This window comes from Canis lupus, chromosome 20, assembly GCF_048164855.1.
Source record: "Canis lupus baileyi chromosome 20, mCanLup2.hap1, whole genome shotgun sequence".
NCBI lineage: Eukaryota > Metazoa > Chordata > Mammalia > Carnivora > Canidae > Canis > Canis lupus.
In genome coordinates this window covers 3,374,056-3,395,912 of record NC_132857.1, presented here as the reverse complement: position 1 = coordinate 3,395,912, position 21,857 = coordinate 3,374,056, and the positions used below count along the sequence as shown (strand labels likewise).

At 38.7% G+C, this 21,857-nt stretch overlaps 2 long non-coding RNA genes across 3 annotated transcripts; one reads left to right on the top strand and one right to left on the bottom strand.

The window, feature by feature from the left end:
• Window positions 1–4,640: 4,640 nt before the first annotated feature.
• Window positions 4,641–11,801, bottom strand: LOC140611612 (uncharacterized). Its single transcript, XR_012012709.1, has 5 exons — window positions 10,193–11,801; window positions 8,918–9,075; window positions 7,368–7,704; window positions 6,885–7,020; window positions 4,641–6,799 (listed from the first exon to the last, which is right to left on the bottom strand). It is a non-coding gene; the product is annotated as an uncharacterized lncRNA (long non-coding RNA).
• On the top strand, window positions 11,785–21,061 carry LOC140611611 (uncharacterized). Of its 2 annotated transcripts, none has more exons than XR_012012708.1 (5): window positions 11,785–11,921; window positions 14,505–14,737; window positions 15,138–15,224; window positions 16,175–16,544; window positions 19,476–21,061. It is a non-coding gene; the product is annotated as an uncharacterized lncRNA (long non-coding RNA). The 2 variants fall into 2 exon arrangements; XR_012012707.1 differs by having other exon boundaries at window positions 11,866–12,262; window positions 19,476–21,060.
• Window positions 21,062–21,857: the final 796 nt, after the last annotated feature.

The following is a 21,857-nucleotide window of genomic DNA, read 5'->3' as shown; positions in this document are numbered from 1 at the left end:
GACTGGATAGTCAGGAAGTTGGAAGGAATATGATTGGAAAACTGATGACAGGGAGATCTAGGGCAGAGGTATGCGGATAGACTTCTTCGAGTGGGTGAAAACCATGCAAACATTTATATCCTGTGTGAAGGGTCACCACAGCATGACCTAGTAGAGGAGGATTTTCATGAGTAAGTAAATAGGAAGACCTGTTTTATGGATACCAGTCAGCCTCTATCTTCAGCCACCCCATTATTCCTTCAAATATTGCTTCTACTCCATATTCTCCTTTCAGGAACTATGTGAAGATGAATGTAAGACTTTCTAAATCTCTCTTTTTTTGTCTACTAAACAGCTCTGTTTTTGCCATCTATTGGATATCTTCATTCTAAATTATGAATCATTTCTATTAACTTTACCATCTAGTTCACTGATAATTCTCTTTTCTGTTTTGCATAATCCGCTACCATACTTACCCACTGAGTCTTACACTTCAGTTTGTTTTTCAGTTCTTAAAGTTCTCTTGGTTCTTTTCCAAATCTTCCACATCACTTCTTTTATTCTCCTATTTCATGCATATAGCTTCAAATTTCTCTTTTGTTTCTCTCATGCACAGCGAACATCCATTTTTTATAAGCCACCTGATAATGGCAGTATTTGCAGTCCTCTGCCTGTTATTTCTGTTGTTTATTGCTTATGGCAACTTATTTACTTTTATGGTTAGTTATCTTTAATTGCACACTGCACATTGTCCTTGAAAACAGTATTTATGGAAATTCCCTAAGGCTTAGCATATATATGTTTTCCTTTAGAAGTGATTTACATTTGTCCCTTTCAGGTGTTTAGGTGCACTGTGAGCTCAATACGACTTCAAATTTATTGCTTATGGTTCCTTTGAACACTTTGATGATAAAAAAAATAGATTGCAGCTTCAGATACACCAGCCATGATTCCAATGCCTCACCTCAGGACAGTTTTCTTACCAAACTTTCTTCCTAATCTTCCAGTACATTTTTTGGAAGTTCTGGGATTTATGGCAGTGGAAGTAGGCTCAGGCCTCCTTACCCCAAAGGTGTAGCCCCTCGGAGCTCTACCTTGGAGCCCTACCTTAGCATCAAGGTACAGTCCTTTGGGGTGCTGACTTTAAGGTGGGCAGTCTCCAGTCCAGTTTTCTAGTTCATTTTGTCCTGAATGGATAAAAGGTTTCTTGGCCAAAGTAGCCCTTGAGTATCCTGCTTACATGGTTTTCTGGGTTCTTCTTTTCTCATATGTTTGAGCTGATAATTCTTTACTATATGGTAAGCTTTCCAATATTAGGACACTATTTTATCCGGTATTTTTTGTTTGTTTTGTTTTTAGGGTGCTGTGTGTGTGTGTACAGTCTAGCTGCCATGACTAAACAATGGAAATCTAGAGTCTTCTTTTAAGCATGGTAAATTTGGGTTTAGGAAAAGATGAAATGTTTCATGTAGGTTTGCAATCATAGGCTTCTAAGCTATCATTCTACACTGTAAATTGACAATGCACTTATTTTCCCTTAAGATGACTTTTTAGGGGGCATTTTAAAATTATAACTATAGTGAAAAGGAAGAGAGTCTGAAAAATCTAAGGTAAGATTATAATCAAAATAAGATCAATCTTTTTCAATATGTTCTAGTCTGGCATGGAATTCATAAATAAGTGCAAATGTGCAAATAGCTCTTTAGAACCAAAAGCCAGTGTTCAATAAATGTTGGCAAGGATACAGAGAAAGGGGAACCCTTTTACACTGTTGATAGAAATGCAAGCTGGTGCAACCACTCTGGAAAATAGCAGGGAGGTTCCTCAAGAAGTTAAAAATAGAGCTACCCTACGACCCAGCAATTGCAATACTAGTAGTGGATCAAATGTAATGATCCAAGAGGCACATGCACCCCAATGTTTATAGCAGCAATGTCCACAATAGCCAAACTGGAAAGAGCCAAGATGTCCATCAACAGATGAATGGATAAAGAAGATGTGGTCTATACACACAATGGAATATTACTCAGTTATCAGAAAGGATGACTATTTACCATTTACATCCATGTGGATGGAACTGGAGGGTATTACGCTGAGTGAAATAAGTCAATCAGAGAAAGACAATTATACGATTTTACTCGTATGTGGTATATAAGAAACAGTGCAGAGGATCGTAGGGGAACGAAGGGAAAACTGAATGGAAAGTCATCAAAGAGGGAGACAAACCATGAGAGACTCTTAATTATAGGAAACAAACTGAGGGTTGCTGGAGGGAAGGAGCATGGGAGGATGAGCTGACTGCGTGATGTGATGAGTGTTGAGTGTTATATGAAACTGACGAATTATTGAACTCTACATCTGAAGCTAGTGATGTGCTATATGCTGGCTAATTGAATTGAAATTTTAAAACAGCCACTGTTCACGCTAACACTGAATATATATGTTTGAAATCCAAGTGATGAGTGAGTTTTGCCCCTCTGATGGAAGTGTTATTGTCATGGTCTCAGAGTAGGAAAAGGATCCACCTTCAATGATGGTTGCATGGAAATCTGTATCACTCAATCCCTTTGCATAACTTAATTTAGAACATAGCCATTTCATAAGTGCTATTATATATAGTGCTTTATAACTATCAGAAAGAAGTTTTGGGTAATAATGGAACCTATCTGACCCTGATAGTATTGTTCTTAATTCATTTCTACATATAGAGAATTTGGCAAAGAGCTTCAAAAGAGCTAGTAAAATAATTAAAGTAAAAATATTACAACTGGAGGGAAAAGGTTAAGGAAACTAGGAGTTATTTGAAGAAATAGGTGGCTGAGAGAAAGATAACATTAATTTGAGAAGAGACATTAACAGTGAATTGTTTCCTTTTCTAAGACAATAGTTCTCCAATTTAACCTCATATTGTAATCACCAGGGAAGCTTTAAAAATATACTGATGCCTTGGTCCCATCCCCGGGACTTCCAAGTTAATTGGTCTGGGATATGATTTAGGCATTAGAAATTTTAAAACAGTCTCCATATGATTCTATGGTGCAGGGCATTACTCACTATAAAATTACTTTAGGAAGCAAATTCCTGTAGTGCAATGACAATTTGTAATACTTCAGTTTAAGTACAGCTGTTTGGGCACTTCAGAAATAGCATGACCCAGAGAATATTAGCAGATCGGGTACCTGCAACTAGCAGATTGGGTGCCTGCATTTTTACTATAAACAGAACAAAAGAAATGGCACTTCTACAGTAGTACAAGAAATTTTAATTGGGAAAAAGAAAACACTTCCTCAGAGTTTGATATGCAAAATTCTGGAATGGCTAACATAGGCATGCTGTGGCATCTTGTTATTTGTTCACGCTAATTCGAGACAGTTTTGCCTCAGGCTCTAAAGGCAAAGTTGAGCTTGAATTCCTACTCCTGACTAATCATTCATATGATCACGAAACAAATATGTATCAAACAATATCAGGCAGGTGCGCACAAAGTACTAGAGATACAGCAGCGAACAAAACAAGGTGTGCCAAATGGGGTGACACACCTATCTAATCAGGTTATTTCCAAGGATGACATTAGAAATAAACGCAAAGTGGTTAATAGAGTACCTGGTTGTTGTTGCTATTATTATATCACGTGAAGTATTTTCTCTAAGAGATAGGGAAGCATGAGATCGGAGTTAAAATCGGTGGGAATTTTTATTAATAATCTGCAACAATGATTATGAGTTTTTCTGCTCTATGTATTTCAAACAGACTTTAAAGAAACACAGAGGCTCACCTTTCCTATAACCAACCATAGCCTATGATACGTCCTGGGACACCGAGCAATCAAAATGTCTCAGAACCACTTTGCAAACCATCCATAGTATGTTCATCACAAGATGTAATGAATCACTGCTCACCTCAATCTCCTTTCATTTCCAGGAAAGAGGATGTTACTGATAAAAAGAAATAACATTGATTTGTGTGTATTATACATTGCTAAAGCATTTGCACAGAAATATGGAGTTGAGCAACTGACTGAGGAACAGTTTGACTGCTTCATTAAAATGCAGAGAATTCACCTGGGTGGCTCAGTTGGGTAAAGCATCATGTCTGCTCAGGTCATGATCCCAGGGTCCTGGGATGGAGCCCTGCATTGGACTCCCTGCTCAGCGGGGAGTCTGCATCTCCCTCTGGCCCTGCCCCTCCCTTGGCTTGTGCTCTGCTCTCTCTCGCTCATTCTCTCTCAAATAAATAAATAAATAAATAAATAAATAAATAAATAAATAAACAAAATCTTTTAAAAAAATATAGAGAATTTTTCTTTAAAAGGATGACAGGCAAAACATCTCAGAAATATCTATGTTGCCCCTTCCGATGTGGACTGGATGAAACTTTGGAATAGAGAAATCTGTTATGAAAAGCCAACAGGTGTCTGTAGAGATTTCATTAGTCGCCTTTTCTGGGAACCTGGGAAATGTAAACTGTTTACAGATAATGAAACTTTATCACATAGTTGGGCATGTGAATTTTCATGTAAAATCTGTGCTAGAGTTACTAATAAAGTTAGAGCATTTGAATTTTTCTCAGGTTATTACAGCTCTTGACATACAGTAAATTCTTTTTTTTTTTTTTTAAGATTTTATTTATTTATTCATGAGAGACACAGAGAGAGAGGCAGAGACACAGGCAGAGGGAGAAACAGGCTCCGTGCAGGGAGCCCGACGTGGGACTCTATCCCGGGACGCCGGGGTCATGCCCTGAGCCCAAGGCAGATGCTCAACCGCTGAGCCACGCAGGTGTCCTGGCATACCATTAACTCTTGACACTGTTATTTTCTTCTCCTCACTCCCTTCACAGTCTTTACGTGCTCTCTTCCATACAGTAGAAGATTTCAGAAGGGACGGGAGTAAATGAATACCGCACTTCACTTTGAGTCAATCTCAAGGGCTCCTGTCCAGCAAGAAGGGCCAACAGATGTCATACCCACTCTCCTGTTTCCTTTCTCACAGGCTTGCTTGGGTTCAAATTGATTGGTTATTTAGTCAGTCTAATTTGGCTGTTGAGTTGATGAAAATCCTCAGTATGAATCCTTTCCGGCCCATGATTTACACTGCAGAGATATGCCCTGAGTTTCTAACCCGTGCTGATCAAGATGCTAAAATGATCTGCATTAGGAAATCATAACTTCTTTTTGAAACATTTAAACTTGAAAAATAACTGACCGTGTATGGCTGTAATGGGATTATCCAAACATTGTTGAGATGGAGTTAAATTTAGGTAGTTTGGAAGCTGTGCAGCTCTTGATGGGCCCGTGCTCATTGGCATTGAGTTTTATTGCTTTGTTCTCCCAGAGGCCAATGACTTCTAAGTGTTCCTCTTTCATGAACTGTCATCCTCGCTCCCGTCTTTGGCACGTCAGCTTCTGTTTCCTTCCTGTTCCTCACTCTTGACCTCTTGACCAATTACTCAGTTATTCTTTTTCTATTTGTATAAGCAAATGAGAATAGGACAAAAAGGGGAAAAAAGGATTTGAAAATTTTTAAATTAAAAGATGCCAATTTTGTCCTTTTATTTCAAATTTCTTAAAAGTTAATGAGAAAATGAGGTATAATATATTTTAAGACTGTGTATTTACTCAAATTAGTATTTATTAGAAACCTAATTTGCATCCCATTATAATATCTGCTGAATTTAAACTCTGGGAATGGGGACGCCTGGGTGGCTCAGTGGTTAACCACCTGCCTTCAGCCCAGGGTGTGATCCTGGAGTCCTAGGATTGAATCCCGTATCAGGCTCCCTGCATGGAGCCTGCCTCTCTCTGCCTGTGTCTCTGCCTCTTTCTCTCTGTCTCTCATGAATAAATTAATAAAAATCTTAAAAATAAAAAACTCTGGGAATGTTCTTATTACCTGGATTTTAACATGATGTCACTAAGAAATAGGATTTGGTAAGAAATACAAAATTGTGATAGCGGGCAACACGCACACAGAGTCTATGTTCTATTTTCTTTAAACAAAACATAAATAAATGAAATGTTGACTATAAAATGGCTATAAAAATCTGTACTTCTTCATTTCCTGTTGATACTGAAAGTAGAAAAAAAGACAAGAAAAAGTGAGTTGTTTTAGGCTTAGGCTTTCTTCATTTCCCATAGTAGTCACTTATGCCATCAAATCCAGCCAACAGCCCCTGACAGTAGCACAGCAGTGAGAGGGTCTGGGGAAAAGGGGAGATAATGGGACTTGATCCAATTAAAACTGGTAGGAAAAATGTAGCTCTTCACATTAAATGACCGAATGGCTTCTTTACCCCATTTGACGTCCAGTTAAACATTTGAGAACTATTCCCAGATGCAGTTGCAACAGCTAATGCTCAACGCTTGTTTAGTCATTAAGATGGATTTCCAGAGATTCCATTTTAAGAAACTTGGAGAGACAACTGATTTAAAGACTCAACAAATATTTTGGGAAAAAATATCTAGAGTAGCATAGTAATGGTCTAACATACGTTAGGTTATATTGTGCCTATCGCTGCCCTCAGCCTAGTTGTGACTTCTAATAATATCTGTGAATGTGTAAATTCAGACAATGTTGTCTTAAATCTTCGGAACAGTAACTGGTCTCCCACACAACCCTCAGATCTAGCATGCCGATGGCAAAGCTTCCTCCCGCAGTTTGTCTCCTCTCCGTCCTTTGGTCCACCTTCAAAGCACGTCGCTTCCTTCAGCGGTCAGTACAGATTTGTTCAAGAGGAGGCTTCTTCTCATTTTGTATGGACTAAATTCAGCATCGTGTGGTTAGACAGTGGGCCTCGAGGGACTTGGAATCAGGTCCATTACCTTGGAATGAATTAACAATTTATTTAGGCAAAACATCCTCCTTTAACTGCTGACGAAGGGAAGGCTGAGAGGAGAGGTGACTTACCCAAGGGCCCCGTACTCAGTGACCTCAGGGGAACTTCTCCTGACCGCCCGTCCAGTGATTTTCACTCCACCAGGGAGCCTGTTTTCCCTCAACTCTTCTGGTGACTCCACGTGTTATAGAATCAAAGACTCCTTATCTGTGAAATGGAGATTCCAGAATAGGCATTTTGCAGCATTGTTGTAAATAGGAAAGAGTTTTTAATGCCCCTTGTGTAGTTTAATGGCTCATGTGTTCAGTAGATTCATTTCATCCTCCTGCGAATGGTATCGACTCCTTCAACGCAGCGGCAGCAGAGGGCCTGTGCCAAAATAGGTCAGAACTTCTCATGTATTCCGACTGTGGAGAGTTTTGGCTAGTGAATCAGATTGAGTCTATTTTATACAACATGGTTGTGAATTATCATTTTTAAGGTCTATCCCCTAATAATAATTTTTTAAAAAGGTAGCCTGGGCATGAATAAAGCATATTTCTAAAGTGCATTACCTTTGGATTGGAAGCTTCTTGAATGTTATCACTTGATGTCTGGCAGCATAAAGGGCATGATGTGTTGGAGCCCTGGGCCGTAGTCCCAAGACCTGGGCTCAACCCAGCTGCTGTGGTGCAGTCTTGGCCGCTCTAGTACTTTAGTACTTTAGTTAGTCTTTAACTGCTCTAGTATTCCGCTGCTCTTCATGTGAAGTGCAGACAGGGCTGGATGACTTCTAAATTCCTTTCTAATTCTAAGACACAGAGGAATCTCAGCCAAAACAAATGTTTGGGGAGCAATATGACATTTTCCAGGAGAATAGATGGTCTAACACATTTTTTTAAATTGAAGTCACTAAAAAATCAAAGGAAAAGAACAGAAAAGTCTTAAATTAGTGTCAATGGGCCTCTCTTGCTGGAAACTTACAGTAGTTGTATAATGAAAACACCCAGTAAACCCAAGTTGACTTAGTACATTCAGAAATACAAGAATAAAACCTATTAATGGCTTGAAGAGTTTATCTGAACACTGTGAGTAATCAAAGAGAGGTCTTGGGGTGAACTCCGAGAATACTCATGACTGATTCTCACGTAACAACTTTCTGTGAGTGAGGAGCTGAGTTCCAGCTGTGTGCGTGCTGAGTTGATTAAGGAAGCTGAATTTCCTCGACGTGGATATGTACACGTATTGCCGTGGTTTCTTTTCCCAGAATATCTGGGACAGCCTGATGCTGCCTGGAAGAGGACAGGAAAAGTCCTATCTGGCACTGGGCCCCCAGGGCCCCTCCCTACCTAGACACCTGGAGCCACTGACTGTGGGCGTCCCTCCAGGCAGGGAGGCAGGGTGGGAGGGCAGAAAGCCGAGTGACGGCAGGCCGACCTAAGGGGTTGAACTCTGGCTCTGCTCCCTTGACGGCTGTGAGAACGAGGGCTAGTCATTTCACATGTCTGAGCCTGTTTCTTCACCTTCAAAATGACCTTGATAAATGGTAACCGTTACATTGCCCTGTCCCACCTTTTTGGCTTAGTCTTTGCTGGGGTTTACATTCCGACTTGAGTTTTTAGTCTAGTTGATCCCTGGTTCTCATGCCTCTGGACTTAGTCTATGGACACACAACCCTGCCTCATACCTAAACGATGTCCTCTATTCCTTTACTGGTGTTTTAGCCCCAGATCCATCTCTTCTTGACATCTAAGCGTACCTACATGTGTATTATGGCCAGGCAAGATAGAACAAACCTTCAAATGAATGATAGGTTTTCTTTTTTTTTAATAATAAATTTATTATTTATTGATGTTCAATTTGCCAACATACAGAATAACACCCAGTGCTCATCCCGTCAAGTGCCCCCCTCAGTGCCCGTCACCCATTCACCTCCACCCCCCACCCTCCTTCCCTTCCACCACCCCTAGTTCGTTTCCCAGAGTTAGGAGTCTCTCATGTTCTGTCTCCCCTTCTGGTATTTCCACCCATTTCTTCTCCCTTCCCTTCTATTCCTTTTCACTATTATTTATATTCCCCAAATGAATGAGAACATATAATGTTTGTCCTTCTCCGATTGACTTACTTCACTCAGCATAATACCCTCCAGGTCCTTCCACGTCGAAGCAAATGGTGGGTATTCATCGTTTCTAATGGCTGAGGAACATTCCAGTGTATACATAGACCACAGCTTCTTTATCCATTCATCTTTTGATGGACACCGAGGCTCCTTCCACAGTGTGGCTATTGTGGACAAATGATAGGTTTTCCAAGTAAAATATGATTAGTATAAAATCAAGTATTTGTTCACTGTTAGAATCCAAATGCTCAGATGAATTGATCCTTATTTTTTTAAAGATTTATTTCTTTAAGAGAGAGAGAGACAGAGAGTGCACACATGTGCAAGCTCGGGGAGGGACAGAGGAAGAAGGAGAGAGAACCTCAGGCACACTCCAGACTGAGCGCAGAGTCTGACTTGGAGAGTGGATTGTGCTCATGATCTTGAGATCATGACCTGAGCCGAAATCAAGAGTCAGACTCTTAACCAACTGTGCCATCTAGGAGCCCCTGGGTCAACTGATTCTTAAATATAACCACATATACCTAGTTATTAAGTCCCAGCCTTGCAACCACCTCCCTCTAAAAAGAAATCACACCTCCTAATAATTCATCTATCATTCCAAGAAGCAAATAGTTGGTTGTTCTTATGAATCACTAAGTGTTGAGCTTGGCCGTTCTTCATCCTTCTGGATTGTTGTCTTGTGCCATTTGTGGGGAGCCTCAGGGAAGTCACCCTGTAACTGAACATTGCTCACATGTGTCATGTTTTTCCTTCTTATGGGATCATAGAAAATTGATAAATTATGATTGGTATTCTTTTTTTTAACCATTGATGATGCAGTGGGTTTTTTTTTAAGATTTTATTTATTCATGAAAGACACACACACACACACACACACACACACACAGACAGGCAGAGGGAGAAGCAGGCTCTATGCAGGGAGCCCGATGTGGGACTCGATCCCGGGTCTCCAGGATCACGCCCTGGGCTGAAAGTGTCGCTAAACCGCTGAGCCACCCGGGCTGCCCTATGATAGGTATTCTTAAAATGGACTAAATCCACTGAATTTTTTTTTTTTTTTTTTAAAGATGGCCTGTTTCCACTGATGTAAAGTGAGCTGATTCCTTGGTCAGTGGCCCTCTTGTTGAGGAAAGCCACATGCTCACTCTGAAAAGAAGTTAAGGAGAAATGTTCACTTTTTTTATGCCAAATCAAACAAAATGGAATTACAGTTGGATTTCACTATGTACCCACAATTTCTGCCTGACAGAGAGTAATGGAAAGCAGGAGAGTACTTACATTTGCTGAGATTAGTTCATTCCGAACCTCCAGGCTGTAGGTGAGGGCAGCCCCTTTCTCCCTAAGGGAGCAAAGTCGTCCAGGTGTCCTGGAAGAGTCACATACCCAGGGACTCCCATCTTAAGAAGAGGGTTGGGAAGGGGAGTGGGGACTAGGGAAACTGGTGAGACCTTTTAATCGGTTGGTATGTCACGTTGTCTTGAAACATCAGCCTCTTTACCATAAGGACACCAGTATGGTCCAGCTCACAGATGGAGGAGGCCCGAAATGTTGTAGACTTTGAAAACTGCACATTCGGCGATGTTATACAAAATCCTGGGGACACGTCTGTTCATGTTGGATAGTAAACATTTCGTTTTCAGATCTGTGTTCACGGCTACCCCTCAAAAAGTCTCCTCTAACAGAGCAGAAGCCCATATATATATAGGAAAGAAACACCCCATGTGGTAATGCGAGCCAATCAATATTTATGACAACTTTCTACAGCCTTTTCCCCAACCTCCTACCTACTGAAAATCTTGCTCGCCATGATGGTTAATCAATCGGAACTACCTTCTAACACGTGACATTGAAAGATGCATGGCGACCCAAGACCTATTTAACATCTGTCTAAAACTTCACTCTGTGTTGAATTAAAGAAGCAATGTATTTCTGCCCAAATACTTTGTTATGGATCCTTGGTAGTAACTGCTTGGTTTCCATTCTCCGCTGGACAACCTGCATTTCTTCGGTAACGCTTTCCCTGCTGTGTTAGTTAGGCCACAACTATGCTGAGCATTACTGCTGGATCCGCAACCACAATCCACTCTCCTTCAATAGCATTTTCACCTGATGTACCACAACTAGAAAAGAAAAAGGCACAAGCCTCATGTTCCTGGACTCTCCTGAATTCCTTCTTCCCACTCCTTTTTGAGCCATTACCATGAGGTTGTACCATTACCCCTCTATTGAATCGGCTCTGGGAAGAGTGATCTTCAATTCCTTTTTACTATACAAAGGCTTTGACTTCTGAAATACATTTTTTTTTTAGTTTATGAATAGTAAGCTTTCTATTTTCCTCTAAAAATGGTTTTCTATTCCTTACTCCTGACTGATGGCTTAGCTAAATGTAGAAGTCTAGGTTGACAGAAATTATTTTAGTATTTTGAAGATATTATTTCTTCTGATTCCTAATGATGCTAGAAAGGAGTTTGCTATCAATCAGACTGTTTCTGTTTTCAAGGTAATTTTTCTTCTTCGGTTGCTTTTAATTCTTGATATTTGGTGTTCTGAGGTTTCATCATGCCACCATTGTGGATTTGCTTCTGTTTATCCTTTTGTGCTTATTGCATTTCTTCAAGCTGAAGACATGTCTTTTTCTTCTATCTGGAAAATCCTTGCTAGAGACTCAATGTTTGTGTTCCCCCACTCCAATCCGTATGTTGAAATCTAATCCCCAGTGAGAGGGTATTTGGAGGTGAGCTCTCTAGGAGATGACTAGATCATTAATGTGCAAGCCTCCTGATGGGATTATCCCCTTATAAAGAAGACTTCAGAGAGTTCTCTTGCCCCTTCTTTCATGTGAGGACACAGAAAGAATTCTGCAGGCCAGAAAGGGCCCCTCACCCAACCATGCTGGCACCTGATCTTGGAATTCCGGACTTCAGAATTCTGAGAAATGTTTCTATTGTTTAGAAGCCACCCAAACTGTGGTATTTTGTTACAGCAACCAGAATGGACTAAGACAAATGTCAGTATATATTTCCATGATCTTGGCCATTTTTTGTACTCTGTAACTTCTACTGCAACCAAGATACAGAACATTGCCTTACCCCAGAGAGGTCCTTTATATTCATCTCCATCAATCCTCTCCATCCCTTGACCACAGGCAACCACTGATTTGCTTACTATCTCTAAAATAGGTTATGCTTCTTTTTTTGTAGTTTTATTTGACTTCCCATTAATATTAACATTTAATCACTATTTGGGGCAATGGACATGTTCCAAAATAAGATTGCAGTAATGGATGTACAAGTCTACACATTTACTAAAAATTATTGAGCTATGTCCTTACAATGGATTAATTTTCTGGTATGTGAATTATACCTTGATAAAGCTATTAACATTGGTATAAAAATTTTATGACTATAAATATTTCCTTTTAGAATTTTTTTGGCTCTATTTTTAAGTCTTTCATATTCACCTCTTCTCTCATAATAGTTTCTTTTCCTTTCTCTTAACCTCTTACGCATTTTTAGTATATTTGTTTGGTGAACTCTTCCTAATTACTTCATTTGTTCTGTTTCTTAATAGAGTTTTAAATTCCAGGGGAGCCTGGGTGGCTCAGTCAGTTAAGGTCTGCCTTTGGTTCAGGTCATGATCTCAGGGTCTTGGGATTGAGCCCCTTATTGGGCTCCCTACACAGTAAAAGAGCCTGCTTCTCCCTCTGCCCCTCCCCCACGCTTATGCGAGCTCTCTCTCTCTAATAAATAAATCTTTTTTAAAAAAGAATGATAATTCCATTCATTATCTGTAGACTCTCCATTCTTATTTTTTGCTTCATTATAAGGTATGCAATTTTTTATTGTCAACTCTTCTTCAGAGGTTAACTGTGGGAATACCTTGTGCCCTGGGTTTTAAAAGTGTCCTATTGAGATATTTTGATATTTCTGGATCATGTTTTTTTATTAGTTCTCAACCTGCAGGTAGTATGTGTCCAGATGTCTCTAGACGACTATGTGTTTCTTTCATTGCTATTTAGGAACAGCAAATTTCCTTATTGCTTTCTCATCCAGTTGTACACAATTTTTTTACTTTTTTTTTTTTTTAAGAAAAAAAACAACACAAAACAGGACAGCCTTTGAGGCCTTACCTGCCTGAGGCTCTGTCTCAAGACCTGCATGGGTATTGAAAACCAGGACTCCAATCCCAGAGTCAACATAGGTCTGAGCACTCAAATTCCCAACACAATATTACTTTCTACTTCCTATTAAGTATTTGAGTTCAGTCTTATTTTTGGTATTTTTGGAATGTTTTCCCTTTCCTTCTTTTGAGCTCATCTTTTAATTAAAAAATATTTTGGGGGATCACCTGGATGGCATAATTGGTTAAATGCCTGAGCCTTGGTTTTATTTCAGGTTGTGGTGTCAGGGTCCTGAGATTCACCCCCTGGAGTCTGGCCCCATGCTCAGTGGGAGTCTGCTTGAGTTTCTATCTCCTTTTCCCTCTGCCCTTCCCCTCTACATGTGTGTTCTCTTTCTCTCTTTCCAAAATAAATAAATAAATCTTTAAAAAAGTATTTTTGATTACCTTTATCCATAATTTCTATGTATTTTTGATGTGTTCAATGCTTAACTACATTAACTTCATTCACCATGATTCAAGAGTTACTTAGTCTTCAAATCATAGGGTTGTTTTTCAGTTCTTGGTTCACTGATTCCTTGAAATGTTGCATGTGTCAACTTCTAACATGGTAGCTCCTTATACCTTGGTTTTTGTGACATCATTTGCTCTCATCTTTTCTATTACTCACAGAAAACAGTAGGAACTGTTGGAAGAGCATGAACTTTGTCATCAGACACACTCAAATTCAAATACTGATTCTTCTACTTATGTATCATGTGATCTTCACGTTCATAATTTAACTTAGTTTTTTCCACTGTATGCTTTTGTGACTTGAATCACAGTTGAAGTTTGAGAATCCATAACTAATAGTAACAGTATTCTTGGTGGCAGAGAACAGTAGTGATGGGCTACTTTTTCCTTGTCTTTTAAAAATTTTCACCTTTCAAAAAAAAATAATCTTGCAACAAGTTAGTATTTTTTTAAATTGAGATAATAATTGACATAGAACATTATATTAGTTTCAGGTATACAACCACGATTGTATATATATGTATATTGAGAAATGATCACCATAGTGACTGGTCAACATCCATCACCACACACATTTACAATCTTATTTCCTTTGTGACGAGAATTTTAAGATATATTCTCTTAACAACTTAACACTGAGGTGCCTGGACCCCTTTGGGCAGATCTGGGGCTGCCTGGTGCTCTAATCAGGGGATTTGGAGGGGGCTCTCCTTTAGGGAGATGACAGGACTTCCCCCCCCAGGTTAATGATTTAGCTTTAAGATCTTTATCTGTAAAAGGGAAAAAAAATACGTGTTCTTTAAAGTTACAATGAAGAATAAACTAAGTAATGTGTATAAAGGACAGAGAGTACCTGACAAAGATTAAGTGCCTTAATATTAGTTGTAGCAGCAGATATTTATGATACTCTTGCTTTCAACTTAAAAGTGATAATTCTTCATGTTTCTTACTTTTCCAGATTCTTCAAACTGGATCAGTTCATAGAGTTTTTGAGGAAGAAAAAAAAAAAAAAAAACAGAGAGGATTCCTATTATTTTCTGACAAACTTTTTCTATTACATCATTGACCAGTCCAGAGGAGAGTGTTGTTGTTGTTGTTGTTGTTGTTTTTAACTCATGCAATTGCTTTTCTAAAGACAGGGATTGTGGACAGTTAATAATATCCAATTGAAAATCTCCTGGGTTATTTGAGGTAAGCTCAGTGGTAATATCAATAATAAATCCTTTCCTTCATTGGAGACACAGGTGAATAGATTTTTCTTCATTTTCCAATAAAAGCAGACTAAGTCAATGTACCATGCTAACATACAGGCTTTGCCTGAGAGGACTTATCTTCGTTTTTGCTCAATGGTGTCTATCATCTAGGAAAGGAGCACACAGATGTTGTATTTACAGTATTTTTGTACCATTAATTACCATTCACAAGAAGGGAAAAGTCCCTAGCTGCTCTCTTTCTTTCTCATTCCATATTTCTTCCTCCTAGAATAATCCTTGACACTCCCATGATTCCCGACATCACTTACAAACTGTCTACTCTCAAAATTATAATTCTAGACTTCATCTCTCACCTCTCTCCTGAATTCTATATCTAGATGCTGTTAGAAGTTCCTGTTGCCTGAATAATCTCAACTATGATTATTTTCTTTTCTGGTTTCCTGCAAGAAAGAAAACTTACAAAGGTAATAACCAAAGTAGAAAGTACCATGTTGACAATAGTTCAGGAATTATCCAGTAACTTTGTGAAAATCTCTAGTGAAAGTAGCATGGAAGGCTTTAATCTGAGAAATGTCTTACGTTGAAGCAACATTTCTTGGTACCTTTACCTTGAAATAGTGTATACTTCACTTTCAACCTCCATGCAAGTATGGCTCCCTTGACTGCGCTGACAGAGATACCAATTCGAAGCACATCAACAAGTCAGAAAAAGAGAAAAATGAGTAGATATTGGAGGTCCCAGTTTTCTTATTATATCTGCTACATGGATCCAGGAAGTAGAAGGCAGTTTTCTGATTTTCAAAAATATACCCACTCCCGTCTTGATGTTTCACAGATAATTTTTAGTCAGCTCCTAGTGCTTAGTCTGTAAAATCATCCTTTTCTGCTATTAGTAGCCTCTTTCACTGCAGGGCTACCTCTCTGCCTCTCCTTGTGGTTCCAAGGATGCTAATTCCAGAATTGTCGTACTCTGATATACAGCCCAGAACTGGGCAATCGTATTATCCATCCAATTGACAATAGTGTTTGGTCAGAGCATGAACATATTAACCAAGCCAGTCAGTCTTTTTCTTCAGTTTCACTTTGGGAGGGGGGAAAAAAATCTCTTTATCCTTGGATCACAAGCTGTAATGATAGACTCCAAAGCTAGATCATCTGTATAGCTGCAATGTGGCAACATCTAAAAGGAATAGGCCTACAATTAGAGAGCCATAGTGAAATGCAAAGCAAAGGACATTGATGATGCATTTGGATTTTTCAGTTACCCTTTTTCTTTTCATATAAGCCAGGGTTTCTGTTTGAAGTGGTTTGAGTTAGATTTCTGTAACTTGCAAGTAAAAATTGTAAAACACATCTTAGCATATCAAAAGTAGAACTCAGCATTGCATAAGTCCCAATTCTCTCCTCTCTCCAGTCTGTGCTGGTTGCTGAAATCTCCAGTTCCCTGATCTTCCATGTCCGAAACAAAGAAGTTATTGTAATCCTGTTACTGCTGCTTCTGCTTTTCCGTGTGAATGGTGGTGCTCCAGACTCATTAGTCCCATCATTCTCTGATGGTGGCAGTCGTGAATTCCTTACACAATTAGTGTTCAAGTGGATGGCTTTGAATCCAGCTTACAGGATGACCAGAACTGTCTGAGAAATCAGTAAGTGCCTAAGCACTCACAGAAATATCTGAAAAGGAAAACCTTGACAGAGTCAGCTATGTGATATGCAAGGACCCAATGTGAAATGAAAAGACATGCTCCTCATTCAAAAGACAGGAAAAAGAAATGTCATAAAAGGTATTAAAATATAAAGCTTTTCCCTTTCTTCCTAGGTCTCTCTTCACCTTTCATAGTGTATTATTTGCTATTTAATGTTGAGTCATTGGGATAGAGATACTCATTGGGTTTAGAGGCTCACAGGTGCCCCTTGATTTGTCTAGTGCACAGTCCACTAGCAGCAGGGCTTCCTCCCTTCCTCCCTCAACCATCGCTGCACAGCACCATGTGAGAGAAATAAATCTCCCCTTCCCATGACCTGCCACCCCAATTCATAGTGGGCTGGAGATGGCCAAAGACAAAAACCTCAATATCTGGATGAGCCCATTCTCAGGTAGAGTAAGAAGCTCAGAAGCCCATCTTTGCATAGTGACAATTGACTGTATGGATGTACTGCTGGCCCATGGCAGGGACAGCCACTGCCATGTCTGCCCTGAGATGTTGTCTCAGGTACTTGTCTCATCTGGCACCACACTTAGGCCCGCAGAAGAGGGTGAGTGTAGTAGTGCTTACTGGGCAGAGAAAAGAGTGGATGAAGTGGGGTGGCAGGGTGCAGTGGGGCAGGGATGGCCTGTGGAGCCCCTCTCCAGGGAAGGCAAGTGGTGGGAATCAAGGCTGCACATAAGCAGGACCACCCAAGAGCCATGGCTCTCAGCCCCTTATCCATGCTCCATGGTTCTATTGACTTCACTTACAGCATGGAAATCCAAATATAAAATTATTGGAAATTTTAAGATGGTGACCAAAGAGCAATAAACCCCAAGCACAGGGCCCTTCTGAGGTCACACAGGACCCGACCTGCATGAAGTCCACTCTATGAACAAATGGCCTTTTTGTTGATTTGGCCAAAGACAGCTCAACAGAATTATAATTTAGAAGCAGGAGACTGAGCTGTAGGTCCTCCCAGTCATGCTCTCTTGCCTCATTCTTCTAACCCTACCTGTGGCCCAGAAAGCACCAAGTACTCCCTGAAACACAGTTTGAAAATTAAAAACAAAACAAAAGCAAACAAAAACTAAAATTTTTATTCTTATTCAACAGTCTAGGAAAATTCTGGCACTTCAACTTTAATTTGCTTTTGTTTTCTATTAAAAACTCAGATGACAGCCTGTATTTAATAACAAATAATAATTTTAAATATTTTTTAAAAAACAAAATGCACTTGATCCTGTATTTAATTATTAAATCAAAAGTAAAACAATGTTCGTGTAATTATTTTAAAATCAGGAATTTAACAAATATTCACTTCCTTTACTACACACCCACTTCCTATTCTTGTGTTACTTTTTCCTGAGATTATGATTGTAGACCGTGATTATGAATTTTCAACATCAAGGTTTAACTACAGGAATCTTTCTGAGTTTTCACTTTAATTTTGAGAACTTTCAGAAGACACATTAAAACATGTTTGCATATTTGTAGCTAAGTTCATTGTCAAGTACTTCTCCATTTTAGAGATCTTGATGATTAAACTTCCAAGTGGGTGGAGTACATTTCTGAGGTTTTGTTTCATTTCTCTCATTCATGGGAGGAAAGTGGGTGTTATATTTTTTTGGAGTTTCTGCATGTATAAGATGTTTTTTGTTACTATCTGACATGAATGACATTTGATTTGATTTGATTTGGGATTCTGTGTTCTCCATTTTTAAACCTCAGATCACTATAGACATTCTATTCTTTACTGGAATTTAAGAGAGCATTATACTCTTATACTTGTAATTAAAAATATTTTATTAATTTTTTGTGTAACAAACAGATTCTGGCCTTTCCTGCCTGGAAAAGTATTCTTCTATCATATCTTGGATTATAATTTCTCTATTACTTGTTTTATTTCTTTTTTTTTCTTTTTAGAATATCTTTGTATCAGGATATTGGATCTCTCCTCTCTGTTCCTCATATGTCCTCATATGTTGTCACATTTATCATTTTTATGATTTCTCCTTCTTTCTCCTGTCCCTGGGGGACATTTTGAAGTTTTTTGTTTGGTTTGTTTAGCCTCACTTCTGTTCTACATGACTCCAATGAAAATTTTAATACTGCTATTACAATTTTTAAAATTTCTTCGAAGTGTTCTTGATCTCATCTGCTCTTATCTTACTTTCTGCTGTTTTTTTTTTTGTTTTTTTTTTCCATTCTGCTATGAAGTGAGCTATATTTAGGCCTTGGGTTTGCAGGTACATTGCTGGTAAGGATTGTCCATGGTCATCCTTACTGTCACTTGTGTATTGGTAAAAACCATCCTCTCAGCTGTACACAGCTTTAGCTCAATTTATGATACCTCAGAAATATTCATCTGGCACTGAAATGGAAAATTCTGTTTTTACTGTTTTTACTTCTCCATTTCTTTACTCTAAGGGAGATAGCATAGATCCTAAAACAGCCCTCCATTATTCAATCTGGTGCAGTCCATGAAAGATTGGTCTCCCCTGCAAACACCACTCCCAGCACCCTTCTTGTCTCTGCTACTATTTATGTGGCTTTACCTAAAAGGTCATCTTCCTGGGATACAAGGGCCACTTTCCCTTGCTGTCTGCCCCTGGCCTTGTTGAACAGACAGAATTATCCTGGATAAGAGGAATTGAGAAGGGAGGTGCAAGATCTCAGCTGTCTCAAAAGACAGTAGAGGAGGGGTTACTCAGTTTTCTTTATTTCTTTCCTTTTTTTAAAGATTGATTTATCTACTTAAGAAAGAGAGTGTGTGCAAGCAGGGGGGAGGGGCAGAAGGAAAAGGAGAGCAGCAGGTTCCCCACTATGGCGAACTCCAAGCAGAACTCCAAGCAGAGCTCCATCTCACCACCCTGAGATCACAACTGGAGCAGAAATCAAGATTCCAACACTTATCCAACTGAGCCACCCAGGTGTCCCTCAGTTTTCTGATTAATGTGATATTTATTGCTATAAAAACAAGCAGTAAAAATGAGTCAACGTCTCTTTCTCTTCTTTTATTTTCAGTTGTGTCATTCTGGTTCAGAGAGTAAATTGCAAGCAGGCCACTGATGATGTTGCTCCATTCAACTGCTGCAACATCAAAGTCCATGGAACTATCAGTGTCTGGCATGTACATTTGATTCCTGTCTTTATGTTTTAAGCTATTGCTAATTATTGCCTTTCCTTATGATTTTTCCTCTAATTGATTTACAAGTTGGGAAATTGTGATCTCAACCCAGAAATCAGAGTCTTCTAAATGCAAGTAAAATCAACAGGCTAAGGAATGTCATAGTCATTTTATTATTTACAAGGCAACAGTTAACACATCCAATTTGAGTGGAAAGAATGCCAGCGTCAGAAAACTTAAAAGTCGAGTTTTTAACCCTGTTTATTAATTATGTGACCTTAAACAAGTTGCTTAGCCTTCATGGATCTCTTTATTTTTTCATAAAGTGGCAATAATCATGTTTGTTCTAAGGATCTCATATGGGTATTGTGAGGACCAAATGATTTAATACTTGTAAAAGACCTTTGTAGTCATTAACACTCTAGATCCAATTATTACTATCACTCCCATGACCTTGGCTTCATCATTGGCAAGTTGAAACAGCTGAGCTAACTGAGCTAACAGGTCACAGAAGTGATTCATTAATATTTATTTCTAATTTTTAGCTGTTAGTGAATATAGATTTCGAACATAAAAAGTAAATGGTAATTGTGAGTACTGTAGACTCTGTCATTAAAATAAAAAGGAAAAATAGACATCTTTTATTTTTGTCAACTTGTTAAATTCATATGAATTTTACCTACTGCCTCCTAGGTTCTATAAATAGAGGGTTTCTTTCATAATTTTTTCCTCTTTACCCATAAGAATATGTGAATTTTCAGAGTCTGTACTACCCCTCTTAGGTGCATAAAGAATACATCAAATGAGACCAAAGAGTCACAGATAAACTTTTGCTGTTATTAAATTTGATTTGAACAGAAGAGTAGACAATTAAAATTGGAAAGTGTTTTGTAGAAAAGAAAGCAATGAAAAATTGGTCTTTAATTGTCTTTAAAACTAATTGGAGGCAGAGACTTCTAAATAGGGTTATAATTTATAGGCTAATAAATGCCACAGACATCTTGTTATTAACATGAAAATTAGCAAACATATAAGGAGAGACCAGTTTGGAATATGGCAGTTCTAAGCACATGGAAATAAAACACAAATCAATTATACATTTTATTATATTTTATTTGTAATTGGAGTATAATGTACTCCTCTAAGAAGAGACAATAATAAAATCTTCCAGGCTTTAAACCTAGTTACAAGTGAATGAGATAGTCTGCTTCATGGCATAGCAAACACTTTTTTAAGAGCAGGATTCTTTGCTGAAATATGACAAAAGTTTCTCTCTCTTTTTTTCTCTTCCTCTCTAAGTTATTGAAAGAAGTCTGTAAACTTGTATTCATTTTGCATGTAATGTGACTTTTCCCTTCATTTTGTGGATAGGAAAACCGAGATAAAGAGAAATGGAAGAATTTCAATGTCCTTATCATTTTACACTTTGTGTGTCTTTTTCCTATGTATTTTTAAAATAAATTAATTAATTCCTTGAGTTAAAAGCTGTCTTATCCATAATAGGTCACCACAGCCTTGAATGCAGTTACTCATTGTACACTTGCCCCAGAGCTGTAGCCCTGAAATGCATGTTGCAAGGAAGGAAATGGCTAACAGCAGGTCTATGATCTTCCTGGTAGCCTCTGGGATTCCTTAAAACATTAACCTATGAAATTCATAGAAGGGTATTGAAAGTTCTGGAGGTTTCACAACACCACACTTATGTGCAAGGATTTGCTAGAAGGACTCATAGAAGTCAGAAAGGCTGTTATGCTCACAGCCACAGTTTATTATAGCAAAATTAGCAAAAGAAAGAGGCACATAAGGGCAGGTTCCAGGAGAGTTCCAAGCATGAGCTTCCAGTTGTTCTCTCCCAGTAGAGTCTTGTGAACAATACTTACTTCTCCCAGCAATGATGTATGACAATCACACAGAGTATTGTCAACCAGGGAAGCTCCCCCAAGCCTTGGAGGTTTCTTTCTCCAGCTTTATTGAGGTAAATTTGGCAAATAAAATCGTAAGATATTTAAAGTGTTCATTGTGATTATTTGATATATGTATACATTATGAAAGGATTTTTCCCATCTTATTAACACATCTGTTATATCACATATTTATGGTGTGTGTGTGTGTGTGTGTGAAGATTTTTCATTTTTCTTTACTTGGAAAGGCATCAAATAGCAAATAGGCAGGAAAGACCTTGTTCTCCAAATACCGGGGATATGAATCCTGATTGCTGCTTCTGATCACAAAGATGGAAAGAGATGAGCTGCCTGGGTTGCTGCACTTCCTACTATTGC